The following is a 21,120-nucleotide window of genomic DNA, read 5'->3' as shown; positions in this document are numbered from 1 at the left end:
CCTCCAGGCTCCTTTAGTCCAGCTTAGGATGCTGTCAGTTCCTTACACTCTTCCTTGCAACTGAACATATCCTAAAATGCCCTGAAACCCTCAAGGACACCTTTGCTTTTCCTGTAAAGTGTAGAGCAGACTCCTCCCTAGTTCCATTCTCTCTGCGCCCCATTCTAACCTTGCAGGGACTTCCAAAGTTTAGGGACATCTCCTAAGAATGAGATACCCCCAGACCTAGTCTCACCATGCCAGCCACATTGAAGAAAACAGAGAGAGAGAGAGAGCACACAACGGGCTGATAAGCCAAAAGCTCACCACGTGGAAGAGAGCCAGCTCAAGAGCAGAGATGGTTCCCCCGAATCCACTCAATAAGTAATGCGCTGAGTGCCTCTAAGGGCCGAGAACTGTCCCTCACGTCTCCTCCAAGTGCCCCCCGCTCGTCACACTGTCTTCAGGTCCTGGCTTCGACACGCACCAGCTGTGTGCCTTTAACAAGGTCCTCCGCCTTTCTGTGCCTCAGTTTCCCCATCTGGAAAATGCAGATGATGATAATTGCAAACTCATGGGTCATTGTTATGACTTAATAAAACAATGATTGTAATGTTTTCAACAAGGCACCTGGCACCTAGAAACACTGTAGATGTGTGGGATTGTCTTTGTCACAGGGTGGGGAGTGGGGTAAGCGAGAAGGACTCGGCGCCAGTGTTCCCGTTCTGCAGGTAAGGAAACTAAAACTTCAGGAGGTTAAAACTGACTTTCTCAAGTCACTTGAATAATAAACAACTAAATTGAATTTAAAGCCAGATCTGTCCAAATCCACAACCTGTTCTAGGAAGTAGAAGATTATTGCGAAGTAGGTGATCAAGACAAGGAAAAACCGAGAATTTTGGTTCCTATTTGGGGTCCTAGTGATAAAGAAAAGCAGAGGCTCCTGTGAGGCAGGAAACGATTTCACTGAGACCTTTGATTACAGGCCATTAGCGCTGGTGAGAGAGTAGCCGATTTCAGGGTATCAAGAAAGTCATCCCCGGATGGCAGATGGAATTACACGTCCCCTCGGCTGCTGCTGGGTGGACTCCGCGGCCAGGGAACCAAGGACTTGATCACAAGAAGAACAGGGCTGTGGGCCCCAGATCGGACAACAAGATCCACTTTCAAACGACTCTCCTATGACCTCAATCAACTGTGGGCTAAAGCAGGCCGTCAGTGGTATAAGCATAGATCTCTCTGTGGTTTTAATTAAATTTCCTCTAGTATAAAGGCTCCTTTGAGATTTTCAGAAGGAAAACACAAAGCTCAGGAAATGCAACTGGATCTGATCTGCGTGGGCTGCGTGATTAGAGTCAGGCGGGCTCTTACCGTTCCCTGGAGCGTTTGAGAGCTCTTTTGTTTGACGGTAATTATTTACAATTATTATTAGCAACGTCCTCATGATGCCCACGTTCCTCCTTACCTGTCGATTCCCATCCACCTTGTAAGGGTCAGCAAAGTCCAGCCCTTGGGTCAAATCCAGCTGCTGCTTGTTCCTAAGGGAAGTTTTTGGGAACACGGCCACACGGGCTCATTCGTTTACATATTGCCTATGGCTGCTCGCAGGCGACAATGGCAGGGTTGAGATGGTGTGTGGCCTGCAGAGCCTAAAATGTTTGCTCCCCGGCCCTTTACAGAAAATGTTTGCTGACTCCTGCAGAGACAGTATGAGGAAGACCTGCGGAAAGACGCTGCTGGCCGCGCTCAGGAGTCCGGCTTCACCGGGCCAGGAGCTGCTGAAAGGCCTAGAGGACCAGGTACAGTGGCCACTAGAGCAGATGCTGTCGGCGCCCCTACCCCCTCCCATGGTCATTCGTTCCATCTGGATCAGGCTGCTTACTGCAAACACCCGTGAGTCTACTGAGGGCTGTTTCTGGCATTGTGAGCCTGTTGTGCTGGCCAGCAGGACCAGCCTGAAGGGCCAGGGGCAACGCCCCTCCCACCAGGCTGCAGCCCTCCCCCATGGCAGACGGTGAGGCGCTGGACCAGCCAGCGTTCCCCAGCAGGACAGAGCTCCTGCTGCCCGCGGTAAAGACAGCAGACACGCCGCTGGCTCCTTTCTCTTCTCCGCTCCCCACCCTGTTAACTGCAATGGCCTTGCACTCAAACCCTGGACACAGGTCTGCTTGGAAGAAAGGTCCCTTGGGTGGCCCCTTGGGCAGTGGATGGGGAGGGACCCTGGAAATCTGGGTACTGCTTCTTCCCCCAGCGCCCAGCTGTCCTGACGCCCCCTTCTCACTCAGCTCAGTGATGAATAGTGACGGAGCCTCCTCCCTGGTCTCCCTGCCTCTGCCTTTGTTTTCATTCAACAGCCAGACTGGGCCTGCGCCTCCCCGCCCAGACCCTCCCAGAGCTCCCCTCTGGCTCAGAACAGAATCCAACGACCTTCCTGTGACCTCCAGGGAAGTAAATCATCTGCCCCTCACCACTGCTCTGGCTCTATCACCTAGACTCGCTCACTCCACTCCTTGCTATGCCCCAAACCCCAGGCTGACTAGCACCTCAGGGCCTTTGCACATGTTTCCTCTCCCTGAAACACTCTTCCTCTAGATCCACATCACTTGCTTCCTCAACCCCTTCAGCTTTGCTCAAAGATCACCTTTCCAGCAAGACCGTCCCTGGCCACCCTGTTTTGATGGCATGTCCCCCTCCTGACACTCTCAGCCCTCCTTCCTGCCTCAGTTTGTGTCTGTAGCACTGACCATCATTGCCATTACCACAGCTCTTACCCACTTACTTTTCTTAGTGTTCATGTCCCCCCACTAGAATATGAGTCCCACGAGGGCAAGAAATGGAGTCTGTTTTGTTCACTGCTATATCCAGAGCCCAGCATACTCTCTGCATATGGAAGGTCCTCAATAAGCATTTATGGGAAGGAAAGGAGGGAGGAGGGAAGAAGGGAGTCGGGGAAGGAGGGGTGACTGTTCCTTCTATTCCTTAACCAGCTGCGTCCACTTCCCCCGGCTCGTCCGGGTCCAGACCTTCTCACCATCTCCCAGACAGGCAGGGAGCAGAAAAGAATCCGGAGCAAGCAGCCGCTGCCCTAGATCTCGGCTGTCATCCGTGTTTCCAGGGGCTACGAAATGGAGCGAGCACAGGCGAGATTTGAGTTCAAATTCCAGCTTCTTCATTCACCAGCTGAGTGACCTTAGGCAAGTTGCTGAACCTCTCTGTGGCTGAAGAGGCGGGCTGGCCAACTTTTCAGGGCTTGGGGGCCGTGTGAGGACAACACAGATGCGAGCTGGATGTGTCCTTGTTTGAAAGACAATGAGGAGAAAGACTATCAGAAAAGATCGTGGGAGCTGGCCGTGGCTGAGTGGTTGAAGTTCCACGCGCTCCACTTTGGTGGCCAAGGTTTGCGGGTTCGGATCCTGGGTGCAAACCTACTCCACTCATCAGCCACAATGTGAAGGCATCCCACATACAAAACTAGAGGAAGATTGGCACAGGTGTTAGCTCAGGGCGAATCTTCCTCAAGCAAAAAAAGAGGAAGATTGGCAATGGATGTTAGCTCAAGGTGAATCTTCCTCACCAAAAAAATTAAAAATTTAAAAATTAAAATAAGTTTAGTTCCAGCTGCATCAATTTACTAGCAAATGGGGGCTGTTTTTATTATGTTTTGATTTGAGCAAATTATCATTTTCTCAGGAAAGTCCCCTCTGGGATTTCCCGCGCAGCCACAGACAGCTGCAGGATAATCTGGGGAGATTTTTGAAGTCGAGCAGAAGGAACACGTGAACATCGACTGAAATTCTCGTTGTTTTTAACGGCACTGAGTCTACTGGCGTGTTGATCAAAGCGAGTTGTACAAATTCAGGGGAGAGAGACCCATTTTGTTCGAATGACAGCAAATCACATTTGAACTCGAGCAAATTTAATTTTCTGTTCCAGCTCAATATTTCCAGCAAAGATTTTGAGAAACAAAATTGGATTTTCAGTGATGGGGATACATTTTAACACATGCCACAGCTGGGTGGATTCAACCTGTTGCATCGAAGTTGCTATTTCCTGGCCACGCTGAAGAGCAAAATCTGGAACTCACAGTGTATATGAACCCCAGAAGAGAAATAGACCCGTTAGCACTGGGCCAGGCGGAGAGGGCTTAGCCAAGGCCTTGAAGCACTTTATTCCCAGGGACTGAGGACCACTGAGTTGGGAGAAATGATGACCCAGCTCTCAGAAATATAGACTTTTGAGCTAGAAGAGATTTGAGACATCACCTAGAGTGTCTAGGGATCCCTAAAACGTGGGCCAGGAGATGGTTTTAATAGCACGAGAAGAACTCAGCGATAAATAACTGACTCCCCCTATGAAGAAAGGTATTCCCTTTTCAATTACCCTTTTCTCTACATCAGAGAGAGTCTCCAGCCCCAGTTCTTTAATGCTCAGTGGTGAACCAACAGACCTTGGATGCACTGGTGACAGTATCAGGCTAGAATTTTAAAACCTTGTATCCTTTTGTTTATAGACCAGGACGCCTGCAAATGTTTTCCGTAAAGCGCCAGAGAGCAAATATTCTAGACTTTGCTGTCTCTGTTGCAACTAAAGTCTGCTGTTATAGGGCAAAGGCAGCCATAAACAATGAGTAAATAAGTGAGTGTGGTGTATCCCAATAAATCTTCATTATGGAGACTGACATTTGAAATATTCTCCTTCTTTTGATTTTTTTCCCTCAACTATTTAAAAATAAAAACTATTCGTCGCTTGAGGCCAGTAGAAAATCGGGCCCCAGGCCGGATTTGGTGGTGGTGCAGCTTGCCCATCTCTGCAGCGTGGTGGTGCTCAGAGAGCAGACGCTTACTTCGGGATCACCAGCTGGTCCTGGAGTCAGACCCCTGCCTGGGAACCCCAGCACCTCCACGGCCGTGACTCCAGGGAGAGGCTTTGCTTCTTCAGGTCTCAGTTTCCCCCTCTTTAAAATGGGAATTATAATAGCACCTACATCACTAGGTTGTAAGAATTGAGTTAACGCACGTAAAGTGCTTAGAACGCCACGTGGCAACAGTGTGAAATAGATATTAGCTCTGTTATTGTGTCTATTTTCATAGCTGCGTTTTATTTAGGGCACAGGATACTGATTTTCTAGATATGGTAATGACATAGTTTCCTTTTGACATCAATTGATTTAGGTAAAAGTCCATTTAAAGGAAAATATCGTTTGCGTATAGTCTTCCGCAAATATGGCAAAAACGATCAGTGGGGCACTTGAATAACTGAGGTTTGGGAAACACTTAGCTGGGGCCTTGTCTTCACTATGCAAAGCTGATCAGTCTTCATATTAAAAGAGAATTGCAGTGCATTTCACTGTCTGTAGATTTTAGCTGTTGGAGTTGTGTGTGGCAATTGCCTTTCCTCCTCTGCTACCCTGCGAGTTCTCTGAGGGCAGGGACAAGTGATTCTGAGCCCCTAATCCTCACATGCGGGCCCAGTGCACAGACAGTCAGGGACGCGGACAGTAAGTAAATTATTCTATCTCAACCTTCAAGTGCCTTCCAGCTTCCCAAAAAAGCCAGGAGTCCAAGACAGGCTGGCTGGATCTCATTGTTGATTTATTTGTTCATTTAGCAAACACTTAAACTCCCCCGCCAGAAGAAAGCCCTGTACAGAGAACCCCAAAATAAATAAATTGGCCACCACTCTTGAGTGGCTCCTAGTCTACGATGGTTCATTCTGAAATTTTTGATCACGTATCTCCAGGTTTAAAAATTGCTAAACGTCCGCCTTTAATACATATTAATAATTAATGCTTATTAATTATATTATAATATGATTATAAAACATATAATTATAAAATATTATAATTGATAAATTATTACATATTGTTTATTATTAATTGTTGAATAATTAAATAATTGATTAATATGTTTAACTATAAATTGCATATGGATGTCACTTCTAAATTATATTATGCACATTATAACACGTGCAAAGATTATGAAATCGCAGCTCTAAGGTTTTCTCCCCACGAGCCTGGCATGCGTCCCCTTTGGAAAGGGGCCCAGGTCCATGGAGGCCGAGCTCCCACCTGCCCACTGTCACAACACAGGGCTGAGCCCCCTCACCGGGTGACTGAGTCTGCTGGTGGGGAAGGTGGGTCAGGTGGTTGGGGACGTGCGAGAGAGAGAGAGAGAGAGAGAGAGAGAGAGAGAGAGAGAGGTGAGGCCAGAGCTGGGCCCAAAGCAGACAGACAAGGAGGCAGAAAGTCCCGAAGGAAAAGTCTCACAAAAGCAGGGTGCCTGTGGGTTCAGAGACTCTGACTCCCAGGAAGAGGAGAGAGGAGGGGGCAGGAGGAGAGAGCCGCAAGTCTGAGGCGCCCCCCCCCACCCCCTCCCCACCCCCCCACCCCCTCCCCACCCCCCCACCCCCTCCCCACCCCCCCCACCCCCCACCCCCCCCCCCCACCCCCGCCCCGGGCCATTTACCCTGGTGCATCATTCTAGCACAGCCAGGACCAGTCCCTCCCATCTTAAAGTCGGCCTGAGGGTGTTTCCTTATTTCCATCCTGAGTTCCAGGAAGGCTGCACCCCTTGGCAAAGCCCCCCCGCCCCCCCGTCGTGTCTTTCTGGCAAGGAGCCGGGCTTCGTGGTGACTGAGCGCTGCTCTGGTGCCCGTGCAGAACAAGAATATGGAGCCTGAGGGCTGGGGTTAGGGTTTAGGGCCCAGGCGGCAGGTCTGTGGGGTGCTGAAGCCTTAAAGGGGCCCTGCCACCTGCAGAAGCTGGGCACACAGAAAGCCCTGGAGAGGTGTCTGTGGAAGGAATGAAGGCAGGCATGAGTGAGCGAATGTCGCTGGGGTTCTACCTCCACTGTTCGCAGAACAAAAATAACGACAGAAGCAGGAGGCAGAACTTTTTATTTCCAATCCCGACAACAACTGCACAGCAGAGATTATTTTGCCGACGTGACGCTGATGGTCAGAGAGGAGAGGCCTCCCCAGCGTCCAAGGCAGCAGGTAACCGGTAGAGCTGGGAGGCAGCCCAAGTCCGGGCCAGCTTCTCATCCTCTTCGCTGGTGGCTTCAATCTGGGGACCGGAAGTGGCTCCAACTGCCTGGTCAACCCAATCATCTGGCCCTCAAATGTTGTCTCCTGAACCTCTGCCACCTGTTCACCCAGAACCTCTGGAAGACCTCCGGGGATGGGGCTCCCTCTTACCTTTGAAGAGCTGGAAAATTCTTCTGGGTTTGGAGCTGTAATTGGTCTCCCTGTGACTTCACCTATGGGTTCCACTCTCTGGAGTTTTAGAAAACAAGTCTATTCTTTACACACATGACTAATTATGTGTGTGTCTGTGTGTATTTTGATAAAAGATGGAAGGAAGGAAGGGAGGAAGGGAGGGAGGGAACAGAGGAGGGAGGAAAGAAGAGATGTTATTATATTATTCTATACTGATAATATATTCATGTATAATTAACATTTATTGAGTACTTACTGTGTGCCAGGCACTTTACAGCTAACATCCCACTTAGTACTCACAACACTGCTGTGAAGCAGGGATTGTCAGAGAGACGCCCTCCCCCAGGGGAGAACTCCAAGGTCCAGAGACCTTGCGTCCCCCGGCCAGAGGCCCACAGATAATACGTGTCTGCGCAGGAGTCACACCCAGGCTGAGGGGAGCCTGGCGCCCCAGCTCTCCACCGCCGGCATCCTCCACCCTCACAGGCCTCACAGCTGCTCCTTTGCCTGTAAAGACGTTCCATTTGTTTTATTCAAGGAATCACTTTCCCTTTAAAAAAATTTCAAAAGCGCAGGCTTCACCCATCATCTCATCACACACAGGTAACGATTGATAATTTTTTTCACCTGTGCAAAAATACCCACCTCCACGTATACACACATATGTAAATGTATAGACATGTACATATGTACATTCACATAGATACATTTTTCATATATATATAACTGTTGTAGACAGATGGTTTTGTTTTTTACAAAACTGAAATGATACTATGCATGTAATTTTGTAACCTGCATTTTCCACCCAGCAATATATCTGGAACATCTTTCCATAGCAACACATAAAGCTGTGCGTCAATTTTATGACTGCCTGGAATTTTGTCATATGGATATACCAAAATGTTTTTAACTGGTCATTCTTTTGAGACAGTAATTTTCTCCAAATATAAACCCTCCAACCCACGTCCTTGCACATATCGCTTTGTGGGCACTTCTCGTTCTTTCTTAGATTACTGCCTGTTAGGAAAATTGTTGGGGTCAAAGGTGACACCCGCCCCTCCAGCTTCCATGGGAGTCCTGGCACCCCCACTAGCCGGGTGGGAGCGGTTTGTTCCCCATCTCCAGCCCCCATGGGATGTTATCTTTTTTTAACCTTGGCCAATCTTTCAGGCCAGGGAAAAATAACAAAATTGCATGTTGTTTTAAGGTGCTTATCTTTTATTACCAGTGAGAATGAATTTCTTCCAATGTCAGACAGTTCCAGTCTGTCTTAGACATCTTCACATTACTACAGGGTCCCTAAGGGCACAAAATACCCCAGATGGGATTCTGACCACCGTAGATTTTGGAGGCATCTACCCAGTGGGTCTCTGCCTGAGGGGTTAACCAGTCCCACCAGGGCGCTGCCCAGCTGCCAAGCCCTAGAAGGATCTCGGGCTCCAGAGATGGAATGAGGCTGTCTGGTTGAAAGCTTGTGTGGCCCAGTCAACCCAGGGTGGCATTTGACCCTCTCTGGTTTCTGTCAACTCTGCCTGGCCTAAACCATGTAGCTGTCAAGCTGCACTGAGGACGAAGCCGGCTCATGTGCCAGGAGCCTCACCGCCTCCCTCCGCTGGCCCAGAACAGCGGAGAAACTCCCAAGCGCACGGGGAGGGCTGCCTGGTGCCTGGTGCCGCCCTCCACCCGGGCCTGCGGGGAGGGCGTGCCTGCGTGTGGATTTTGTTTCTCTTACTGCCGGTTCTTTTAGAGCCAGGAGTTAGAAAAGGTTCAGCACAGCTATCACGTCACTCACAAGGTCTGTGGCCATTTTACAAACTCAGGAAATTCTCCTCATTATGTGTTGAGGATCCGACAGACCCACCCTTCCAACGATGCTGCGAGTGGCACACACGGGCGCCGTGAGGTGCAGACATCAGCGGTCTCCTCCCACCCAGGGTCCCTCCCCACCTCTGAGGAAAGGGCGCTTCCAGTCTCCCTGCCCGAGTCCCTCCGCTCTGTGCTTCCCAGGCCTGTCCCATCGGCTGGGCTCCGGACCTGGCTTCAAGTCCCGCTCTGCCAGGTGCCAGAGAAGTTGATTATCCTCTCAGAGCCTCAGTTTGCTCAATAGTAAAATGGGGTGATGATCATACCTACCTCCCAAGGTTGTTGTGAAGCTTAAATGAGATCATTCTGATTAACATAATTTTGGAAACTAAATACAGAGAGCCAATTTCATTTTTATTTTACAACTACTGATTGCATAACTGGTTACCTTGCAGCATAATCACTCCTCAGATAGAAGGTTGGAGTGGGAAAGTTCACAACGAAGTCAAATTATAGATATTTGGCCTCGCTGCCCCATAGGCCCTCCTGTGCCCTCAGATGTGAGCTCTGAGACAAGGTGGGTGATCACTGATGTTTGCTGTGAACTGAGATAAGGCAGTGAACGCAGGCCCGCAGGTGTGAACCGTGGCGCTCCCTTCTGCTTGCAATAGCTCAGTGGTCCATGACGCGGCGGCTGCATCTGATCTCTTATCCATCCGTTCGGCAAGCGTTGGTGAGCCTCAGATGATAGGGCTGTGCTGAGGAACTCTCAAGAAGAGCAAGAAAGGACACCATTGTCAAGCTGCTCATCACGCAGAAGAAGACAAACGCACGCAACCTGCTGCTCTATACAGACAGACAAGGGCCGGACCACACGTGACGACAGACTGAGCCCCAGCCTCTGCAGCAATGGTTCCAGACTTGATCAACGACTGCTGGCTTCCCCTGGCAATCCTTGGCTTCCCGCTTCACACTCCCCGTGTGACGTGTGCCTCAGGAGAGGTGTCACCCAGCTGTAAATGGGGGCTGGGGCTGGGAGGCAAACCCAGAGCGGGATCTCTGACCACTGAGCTGTACTGCGCAGCATGGGAGGAAGGGAGAAACCTGAGCCATAGTGAAGAATGGCACATTCTCTCCCATGCACATGTTCTAGACCAGCCACACGTTCCTGAACAGTGAAAGAAACTCGGTCCAGCCAGTCAACCTCTGCAGCGTTCGAATCCCCTGGAGGCTTGTTAAACAGCCGCTCCTGAGCCCACCCTCAGTGTCCTCGTCAGCTCAGGCTCAGGGCCAAGGAGCCCAGACCCGGGCTTAAACCACAGACGTTGATTTCTCGCCGTTCTGGAGGCTGGAAGGCTGAGGTCAAGTGCCCGCATGGCAGGTTCTGCTGAGCACCCTATGCCAGGTGCAGACGGCCGCTTTCTCCTGCATCCTCACGGAGCACAAAGATAGCAAGAAAGCTCTCAGTGTCTCTCTTTATAAGGACACTAGTCCCATTGTGAGGGCCCCACCCCATGACCTCTGCTAACCCTGATGACCTCCCAAAGGCCCCATCTCCAAATACCGTCCCCTTAGAGGTTAGGGCTCCAACTCAGAAATTTGGAGGTAATACGATCCTGTTGGTAGCGTTCTGCCCCTGGTCCCCCAAAATTCATCTGCATCTTCTATGCAAAATACATTGATTTCATCTCAACAGTCCAAAGAATCTTAACCCATTCCAATATCAACTCTAAAGCTCGAAGTTTCATCGAAATAGCATCTAAATCAGGGCTGGGTGAGACTCAGGCTAAGACTCATCTGAGGCAAATTCCTCTCCAGCTGTGAACCCGTGAAACCGGACAAGTCATGTGCTTCCAACATACAGCGGTGGGACCGGCACCGTCAGACACTCTCACTGCAAGAGGGAGAAACAGGAAAGGAGGAAAGGGCGGCGGGTCCCAGGCAAGTCTAAAACCTAGCAAGGCCAACTCCACAAGATCTTCAGGCTCCAGAACAATCTTGAATCTGCAGTCTGGATGGGGGCCAGGAATCTGCAATTTCAATCTAAGTTCTCAAGGTCCTTGCACCTCAAAGTGTGGTCTTTGAATAGCAGCTGGACTGTCACCTGAACTTTTTGCAGATGCTCAGGTGCCACGATCAATCTATTAATAATCTGTATTTAAACAAGACCTACAGAGTTTCGTGTGCACACTGCAGTCTATGCACACGTGCTCTCAGTGATTCTTGTTTAAGGGATCCAGATACTGTGGGGAGCATAATAAATAATAGCTAATGAACTAGGCAGCGTTTGAACTGCTTAATGCATAGTAATGCATTTATGAGTCAAAATAACCCTATGAGGTAGGACTGTTATTATCCCCATCTTACAGATGAGAAGGATGAGGCACAGAAAGGTGAAGGGATTGCCAAAGTCTCGAAGCTGGCACGTGCTGAAGCTGGGATTCAGACCCAGCTGACAGGCACCTGCTGCCCCTGCACTCAGCTGGTGTGCTCACCCGGGAATAGACAGGCCCCACGTCATCCCTGCTGCCCTCCTGGGCCCGACACCTCCACCAAGGCGTTCAGCACGTCCGCCAAATCAGCAAGAGCTGCCCTGCTCCAGTATGTCCTGCAGCTAAAGAACACCAGCAAATTACATCAATTCTCCGGGAAGAAAAATGGCTGTGCAGATTTGGGTATAATTATTACACTTTTAAGCTCAACCAATTTAGAAAAAAAAAATCGGTGCATGCAAGAAGACATGCTGGGGGCTCCCGTGAGCCCCACAATTAGATCAACTCTCTGTTTCAAATCCGCTCTGAGAATTACATTCCAGAAGGTTCTGGGGCAAGAATGAAGGGCAAAGCAGATAAAGAGCCATTCGTACTGACCTCCATCCATAAAGACTTGTTTGGACACTTTTATGTGGTCTTCTCTCTGGATGAAACTATTTTATAAAACCAAGCTATGTTCTTTAAACTTAAAATGTCAAAACATAAAAAAACACATGAAACAGGGCTGAACTGCTTCGGTGTGCCTCCCTTCAGCCCCTGAGTGATTTTCTTTGGGACTTTGCTGGTGTTTGGAGACTCTTTCCCCCCCACCCACGGCTGCCACTGTGCTACCTGGCGGCCATGTTCCAAGTGAGACCAGGTTTAGAATTCAGTGCCACTTCCCTCACGAAGACAGCCACGGGGCTATCAAAGGTGGTGAGGCCCCTCAACCAAGGACACTCCAGAAATAGACTAATACAAACATCAAATTAAGCAGTTATTCTCCTCAGGGCTTCCGGACACACAATCCTGAGAGTGGATGAAGCCGTTCGCTGGTAGCTCATAACTCAGAAGGCGAAACAGGGCTGGAAGGCAGACTCGGCAGCGGGAGCATGCTTAAGGTGCCCTGTGTCCGAGCACAAGACAAGCAGTGATGTCCCAACAGAGCTGGAGGGTTAAGGGCCCGGGGACTTCAAGACCTTGGAGATCTTTTCCCCCCAGTTCTGTGAAACAGGAAAGACAAGGGTAATAACTGGAGATGTCACACGCGCAACTAGGAACAGAACGGACGGAGTCTGGAGGCCAGAAAAAGGATTCCCCTTTGATCAGAAAGGATTATGCGTTTGTACATTTCAGCAGCGACAGCCTCCGCTCCCGAGAGGCGGAGAGTGACAGATCCAGCCCCCGGGCAGCCCTGAGCCCGCCTGTCAAGGCTGAAATCCAGTGGTCTCTGGTGTGGACACAGGCATTCTGGCAAAAGCTGGAGCCTCCAAGCAGAAATGCAGCCAGGAGACTGCCCTTCGGGACGGTTCTCTGAAAGTCTGACCAAGCTCTAGCACAATTTTTAATAAAAGATAAAGAACTCACTGCAACACTGTTTATAATAGCCACAAAAATGAGGACGACCAACAGGAGGAGATTGGCTACATAAGTTTATGCAAATCCATACAGCGAAAATCAGATTTTCAAAGAATGTCTAACAACTTGGGGAAATACTTATGATATAATGTTAAGTGAAAAAAAAAAAGCAAGCTCCACAGCACAAAATTGATTTTTCTGATATATTTTTAAGATATGTATTTAGGAATACATACATATAGATAGATTTTTAAGGAAATATATTTAGATCTAGATATATTTTACAGATACACATATATTATTAAGGAATACAGCTATATTTTTAAGATATACAGAGATACATTTTTAAGGGGAAAAAAAGCTGTAAGAATGATCACCAAAATGTTAAAAATATTTATCTTTGGTGGAAAGATGGGTGGTTTTTATTTTCTTTCTCATATCTGTCTATATTGTCCAATTTTCCATAATGATCATTATGATATCATTAAGATATCATAACATGATATGATAACAATAAGAGTGTTACTCTTAGAAATCAGAAAAAATAAAGGCTGTACATTGAAAGTGTTTCTGATATTGTTTCTTGATAACAGTTACTGTTTATTGAGGTCTTAGTAGGCGCCTTACACACATTATCTTATTTTATAGTTTAAAAAACCACAAGAGGCAGGGGCTATTATTGTCTGCATCTGCATTTGCTTATGTGGAAATGGAAGCTTCAGGGGTTAGGCGTCTTGTTTGTGGCTCAGTTACCACTAAGAGACAGAGCTGGGGTCCAGTGAGGGTATAGCTGGTGCCAATGTCCACGCTATTAACCCTGAAGTGGGTCCCGAAAGTGAGGCCCCACGTGGGGTAGTCAGATAAACTGCAGGCTTTCCAGGCAAATTTGAATTTTAGATACACAATAAATAATTTTTTTAGTATACAGTATTACTCGTTGTGTATCTGAAAGTCTAATTTAACGAAGCATGTTTTTTTTCCTAGAGAAATGACCTCCGTTTGCAAACTGCAGTGGGAGTGGCTTGGGCACAATGCAGCCATCCAGGGGTTCTAGGAAAAGTCAAGGTCTGTTACCCTAGCGCTCTTCCAGCAAGACCCAGGAACCAGGTCAGCCCCAGGCACACTCAAAGAAAATCACCACCTGTCACCCCACTCTGAAAGAGAGCGAGGTCACTGACCGTGCAGGTCGGCCGTCTGGAGCAGACAGCCCCGTAAAAGTGAAGCCTTGAAAAGAGCCTGCAATTCACAGACCCCACCAAGCAATAGTGATGGGCACTTGGAAGCCACACTTCGGGGCGTACCCACATGAGTATTAACAGGTTTCGGGGTCCCCTCCATGTACACTTGCTGGTCTGGCTTTGCTGTCAGTAGTTGAGGTGAGAAGTGACTCACAGCCCCCATCCCCATGCCCCCATCCCATCCCCACGCCCCTATCCCATCCCCATGCCCCCACCCAATCCCCACACCCCCATCCCATCCCCACACCCCCATCCCATCCCCTGCCCCCACCCAATCCCCACACCCCCATCCCATCCCCACGCCCCCATCCCATCCCCACACCCCCATCCCATCCCCACACCCCCATCCCATCCCCACACCCCCATCCCATCCCCTGCCCCCATCCCATCCCCTGTCCCCATCCCATCCCCTGCCCCCACCCCATCCCCACGCCCTCACTCCATCCCCATGCCCCCACCCCATCCCCATGCCCCCACCCCATCCCCACACCCCCACCCCCTCCCCGTCCCCGTGGGACTTGTTGTGACAACCACTCGGTCTTTAAACCCAAACTTAGACCAGTGGTCCTCAGCCTGGTTGCCCATTCAGGTGATCTGGGGAGTTTCAAAACACACTGACATTCAGTCCACTCCCATAAATCCCAGTTCATTTGGCCACGGTGGGCCCGGGTGGGTCCTACAACAGTGCTCCAGGCGATTCTGTGCCTGAGTGAGGGTTAAGCATGACTGCGTTGGACCACCCACAATAAACCAAGTGCTGGGGACAGCGGGCTCCACTGGGATGCAGGTCAGATTCATCCGTCTCACTGAGATGTCAAGGGAACCTTGCTGGGTTGCTGAAAGAATTAAACGGCATTGGCTCAGAAAGGCCCTGCACGGAAATACTCTGCAAGCGTGATTTCTCTCCCTAGACTCAAGCACGCTGGCTAATGAGCATTCTATCTTTTCTTCATACCCATCACCGTTATCTCACGCAGTCCTCAGAACAGCTCCATAAGGTAGATGGCATCATTGTCCCATTTGAAAGATGAGAGACCTGAGTTGCAGAAAGGTGACATCTTTCTCAGGATCACCAGCTGGTCATGGAGCCTGGACCTGAACTCGGTGTTCTAACTCCAGTGCCCCAACTTAGAGCCCCAGGCTCTTGGTCCCTCCTCACACTGTCCTCCTGCTTAAAGGGCCCCTCTGGCGCAGATGGAGCCACTGCCCCCCACCTCCTGGCCCTGGCCGGGACGTCCCCCTGCCTCTAATGCCAGTCCCTTCTCTGCCTGCAAGTCATAACCCATCCAGGACACCACCTGGTCCTTTCCGGGCTCCTCCAGACCCCCAGTCAGTGCTCATTCATCCATTCACTTATTCCTTCTGTTATTAAACAAACATCTATGGAACTCCTACTGTGTACCAGGGGCTGCACTAGACACTGGACATAAACACTGGAGAGTCTCGGTGGAGCTCGAGATCCTCTGGGGGAGACCAAGAAACGAACAAACGTGTGACTGCAAATGGCAGCGACCGCTCGGAAGGGAGCTTGCGCCTGACCCTGAGCACAAGAAGCCAACGGATGGTTTTAAGCAGGGGGCTGGTGTGACCAGATTTGTCTTTCTGGCTGCGAGAGTGGAGGCCAGATTGTCTGGGGGCTGAGGGTGGAGGCAGGGAGGCCAGGGGGGAGGCTGAGGGAGGAGGCCAGGCGAGACAGGAAGGGGCCTGGCCCAATGTGCGTGAGAACAGACATCTTCGGAAGAAACTCGCTGCCCATTGGATGAGGCGTCACTGCAACCTGCTCTGGCCCTTGTGACATTCTGCAGTATTTTATACTGTCACTTGTTTCATTATTGTATATATTGCCTCCATGGTAATATTCAAAGTATTCAACAATCGGGGTGGCTTCTCCCACTGGGCTCGGCATGAACCCTTCACTGCTGGGTGATGGGGAGGCCCAGGTGGAGGGTGAAACTCCTTGCTGTCAGTTTTTTAACAACCACTATTATTAAAACCAAATGGTTGGGACCAGCCGAGGCCCGCTCACCTCCTCACTAGATTTTAAGCTTCTAGAAAGCAAGGCTAGACTTAATGAGGACCGGTTAGCTAGAAATTAGTCAAACATCCCTTCCCATGCAAATGCGCCTGTGAAGCCCTGGGCCCCCGGGCGCAGACCTCCAGGCTAACCTTTCCATCTCGCCTTTCTGAGATGAAACGCGGAGTCGGTCAGCATCCACTCCCAGGCCTACAAGGGCTGTGTGTCCTCTGAGCCCAAGATGGGGGAGGGGAAGGTGCTGTCTGTGGAGGAACGCTGCAGGCTCCTCCTCCGCTGCAGAGACCGTTCTGTGCGAGGGCACGCTGCCTCTGCCTCGTGGACGCTCCGTTCCTGACAGGCCATCCTGGGAGCCGGGGGGCCGGGGAGGACGCAGCAGGGCAGCGGAGGGGGCTGCGCCACTCCTCCTCGGATTTGTCCAGCACTTTGTCAGGTTAAGTTCTGACATTTTATGGTGGAAAAAAAAGGGAAAAGATGATGATTAAGAACAAAGAAGCAAAGAAATCCATTGGAGCGAGCCCTGGGCTTGTTCTGGCTGCCTCTCCCCTTACACACCCCGCTATTCAGTTCTCCACCTGCAAAAGGGGTAGAATTACTTTTGCAAATTTTAGAATTTACTTGTCCTTCAGAAGGACATTCTGAAGATGAATGAGATCATATGAACAGCCACCACTTACATGGGTCCCTCCCTTCCTCCCTCCCCTCTCCTCCCTTCCTCCCTTCCTTCCGGAGATATTTATCTAGCATTTACTCAGTCGGATAATGGGAACACACATACATGAATCCCTGCCGTTGGGAGAGTGTTTTTCTAGCGGGTTCTTCTACTTCATCCTGACCGTCAGCCTGCAGGTGGTGTTCTTCTGGTCACCCCCGAGCTCAGAGAGGAGAATGGCGAGCTGCAGTCACACTGCTGGTGAGAGGCAGGTCTGAAATTAGAACCAGGATCTCTCTCACTCCCTAGTCCCAGTTCTTGGTCTGGGCATAGACCACCACCACACACAGCCCCCACGGGAAAATCTGCTTTAAAGCAGAAGATGCTGCATAATCTTAAATCACAGTCAGTCTCCACTGCTTAGAAATGAGGGGTGGAAGGGAAGAAAGAGCGTGAGTGTTGGACTGGGACCAATCTGCATTTGAGTCCCATCTCCCCGCTCACTGGCTGTGTGACCTTAGGCAGAGTGTTAACCTCTCTGGATCTCAATGTCTATCAAAAGAACAAGGATACTCTTGCTTTGAAGGCCACAGAAACAAAAGCCCACAGCCTGGAGGTTTCAGAAAAACAGAGAAGGCTTTGGTCAGCCCTGGGTCCAGCCTGGTTTGACTGCCTAGTGCTGTGGGCTGTGGACACGGTGTATGGTGCTCTGTGCCTCTGTTTCCTCCTCTGTCCAATGGGGAGGGTCACAGCCCTCACTGCAAAGAGTAGGCATGAGAATCAATCGTCCCCATCAAGTCCTGCCTCTAAGCCGGCTCTGGTGTTGCTTCTCAAGGATGAGGTGTGTCAGGGCATCCGCATTTGGGCCAGCAGGGCACACCCACATTGCCAGGGCCATTGGAAAGCCAGTGGGGTGCCCCTGCTCCCGACCTTGCACAGAGGAAAAGTGTGGGCCTGGAGCAGAAGCCCGAGTTTGAACCCCGGCTCTGTGGCCTTCTCGCTCATGAGCTTGGGAGAAGTATCAGGCTCCGGGTGCCTGAGATGATGTCGGCACCCACCTCACCAGGCTGCTGCCAGAATTAAATGAGCGCAATATACATGAACGCCTTGAAACGGTGCTGCCGGCACATAAGAAACACTCAGCGGTCTTTCCTGTTATTATTGTTTCTTCTCATCTCGTGTTTGGTGATCTCCAAAAGAAGTCCCTCTGCCCAGGAAGGCACTCTATGCATCGTCCCCGCCCACCTGCAGACACTCCTGCCTCGTCCCAGAGCATCAGCTCCAGTGGAAACGTCTGTTTCACCTCCTGCCTCGGAGCCGCTGCGGGTTGGAAGGAATGCAGCTGGAACTGGAACTTGCTGGCTTCCCCTAAAGGGACACTTTCCCTGCAGTCGGAGTCCCTGGCTGCCTGTCACTGGTGTGAGAAGCATCTTCCAAGGCCTACGTTTCTTCCCGTAACTACTTTCCAAGCCTGCCTGTTATATAGAAATACACTTCACTTTTATAGGGTGTGTGGCGTCTCAGCATAAACAACGCTGCCATCCCGGAGGGTTAGGGGAGGGGCTGGGACACGTGTGTGTGTGTTCACGGCAGAGCCAGGACAGACCGGGGCCTGCGTGGTTGGAACTGACACCACTAGGTACCTCCCCAGCTAACTGATATTTCACCGAAGCCTTTACATGTCCCCCATGGCCTTTGTGGTGAGTAAGACAGGACACACGGGTCCACCCGACGCAGGTTGAAACCAGCAGCTCCCACCTCCCTCCATCTCCGTCACCACCACGGTGAGGGGGCCGCCACCGACGTCTCCTCACTCCAAATCCTGCTTCTGCTCTGGCCCCTCGAGTTCATGCAGTGCTGCCTACAGCCACCTGAGTGACACGGTACAGTGTGACCCCAGGTTGTCACAGGCCTGCCTCAAACCTTCCGGAGGCTGTTAGAATCAACCTCCCGCCCTGGCCCCATCTCCAGTGCCCTCCTGGTCCAACTCTGCTTTTAAATCTCAACGGATAGTTTGATCTCCATCCTAGGCGGTTAGAAGTATTTTATTTCTGTTTTGCAAATGAAGTAGCAGCTAAAGCCGTCAGCTCTGGACCCGTGCAGCTCATTCGCTCATCTATTCATGCAGGCAACAAAAGCTTACTGAGGGCCTACTATGTGCCAGGCTTCTTCCAGGCCCTGGGGGACAGGGATGGACCAGACAAGACGCTGGCCAGCTGGTGTCCAGGGCGTGCAGACCGTCTAGTTGTACAGGGGCCGGGACTTCCAAGGGCCCCACGTTGGCTTTAATGCTCTGTTGTGGCCTTCTTGAAATTCTTATTCATTTTTTGACCAGGGCCTTGGTTTTCATTTGGCACCGGGCCCCACAAACCACGTCGCTGCCTGGCCCTGCCCTCAGGGAGCTCACATTCTAGCGGAGAGACGGACACGGACAGAAGCCTAATTTCAGGCCACGAGAAGTGCTCTGAAGAAAGTCAACTAAGGCGTGTGCTGGTGAGTGACAGGTGACCCTGGCTGCTGGTGTCAAGGAAGGCCTCCCAAGGAAGGGGACAGCGGGAGCCGTTCAGCGAGGCTGCAGCGGGAGGAAGGTAGAAGCAGCTTCCAGGCAGGAGAAAGAAGAGCAAGTGCAAGGCCCCACAGCAGAGCGCGCTTGCTGGGCTGGAGACACAGGGAGGAGGCCACTGTGGCCGGGCTTGGAGAGATGCGGGGCGAGGCGGAGCCCCCAGGCCAGGCCAGGCCAGCCCAGCCCCTGCTAGCCCCATCGCTCCACCCAAAGCAAGGCAGGCCTGCTGAGGACCGTTTGACCCGAGGTCCGGAGCCCCAGGCCCTGGTCCTGACCCTACTGTTGATTCACTGCTGGACCTGAGGCTGATCCAGAACCCCAGAACCTCCCCTGTTCCATCTCTGTAATGAGGGGTGCACCGGACAATGGCCACTGTCCCTTCCAGTTGCAGCGAAGGTGGTGACGGTGTTTCCTGCTGAGGGTCGCGTGGGCCCAGCTCTAAGGCTTGGTCAGCCCAGGAGGCCACCTTGGAGGAGGAGGAGGAGGGGGCAGTGGCTGCATCCTCGCCGCTGAGTGGCGGGGCTCCCGGCTCGCCAGCACAGTGGCTGCAGAGGCACGGCCTGCCCGCAGCGCTCAGGTTTCGAGAGCTTGGCTGCGCTTTCTGAGAAACCCTCCACGCTCTTCTGTGGACCCCGAAAGGTCAAATCTGAGCTCCAGCCGCATTGTTACCCCAATTCTCTCATTCAAGAACCATGTTCATAATCGCTATTGTACTCTTATTTATTTAATCTTTCACAAACTGGATTATGATTTTTTCTTAAATGATTTTATTTTAAAAAGGAAACATTATGTGTTTCCTTATAACACTTGCCATAAATAGAAGGCAACTGTGAGACAAACACTTTGCAATTTCCATATTATCCAATTCTAGCTAGGTGCCGATCCCGGCTTCACGCCTGCTCCCCTTCACGGGGAGGGAATGCTTTCACGGTGTACACGTGTATCAAATCACCACAACGCACACTTTAAATATCTTACAATTTTATATGTCAGTTATACCTCAATAAAGCTGAAAAAAATAACATAAAAGGGGGATTCACAAGTTTTGGAAAGAGGTTAAAGGGACTCAGGACACCTGGAGCAAGCAGACACTTTTTCCTAAATAACCAGAAGGGCTGAAAGAGAGTGGAAAAGGGATCATTCCACTCCGTGACTCGACTTCGTCTGGTGTCATGGATGAGAACATCTTAAAATTACCTTCCTTAGTAAGAAGCAAACCCCGACCCTGTCCAGCTTCAGCAAAGACAAGGCTCTGTTAGAGGTCACTAGGGAGCCCACCCAACCTCCAGGAGGACCAGAGGCTGGAGCTGGGGCCACGGGGCCCAACGCATCCTGCAGAACTGGCCCCAGGGAGGTTCCAGGCTGCTGTGCGGGAATGTGCCACCAGGACTGCCAGGGCTGGGCGTCGGCCCCTGATGGTGGAAGCGTGGCCATTGCCCCCAGAAATAGGATGGAGCTGCTGCGACCTCCTCACTGCAAGTGTGGCTCCGCCTTCTCCATGTCACTAGTTTCCAATCTCAAATCTGGTTGGGTCCATGCGATTGGCAGGACTGGGGTCATGTGACAGTCCCCTGGCTGCCGGGGTGGGTGGGAAAAGCAGTATTTGACATTTTCAGCTTCTATCATGAGAGGTGGATTCTTGTTGCAGAAGATGGGAGCTCCCCCAGGCATGGAAAGGGGTTTTGAACACCCAAACGTCAAAGAAAGAACGAGCAAGGACCACCACATGCCCCACCTGTGCAGAAGAGCGTTCCCAGCAGGCCTGGCTGCTCTCCTTGGAAAGGCCTGCGTACAGCGCTGGCACCTGG

At 50.9% G+C, this 21,120-nt stretch overlaps 1 long non-coding RNA gene across 1 annotated transcript; it reads right to left on the bottom strand.

Annotated features, from left to right (window-relative positions):
- Window positions 1-14,575: 14,575 nt before the first annotated feature.
- LOC138920112 (uncharacterized) lies at window positions 14,576-17,032 on the bottom strand. Its single transcript, XR_011430791.1, has 3 exons — window positions 16,876-17,032; window positions 16,232-16,538; window positions 14,576-14,901 (listed from the first exon to the last, which is right to left on the bottom strand). It is a non-coding gene; the product is annotated as an uncharacterized lncRNA (long non-coding RNA).
- Between the last annotated feature and the right edge of the window lie 4,088 nt (window positions 17,033-21,120).

The sequence above is a fragment of the Equus caballus genome, chromosome 22 (genome assembly GCF_041296265.1).
Source record: "Equus caballus isolate H_3958 breed thoroughbred chromosome 22, TB-T2T, whole genome shotgun sequence".
Lineage (NCBI taxonomy): Eukaryota > Metazoa > Chordata > Mammalia > Perissodactyla > Equidae > Equus > Equus caballus.
The sequence above is the reverse complement of the archived record's forward strand: the minus strand, read 5'-3'. Positions and strand labels throughout refer to the sequence as shown.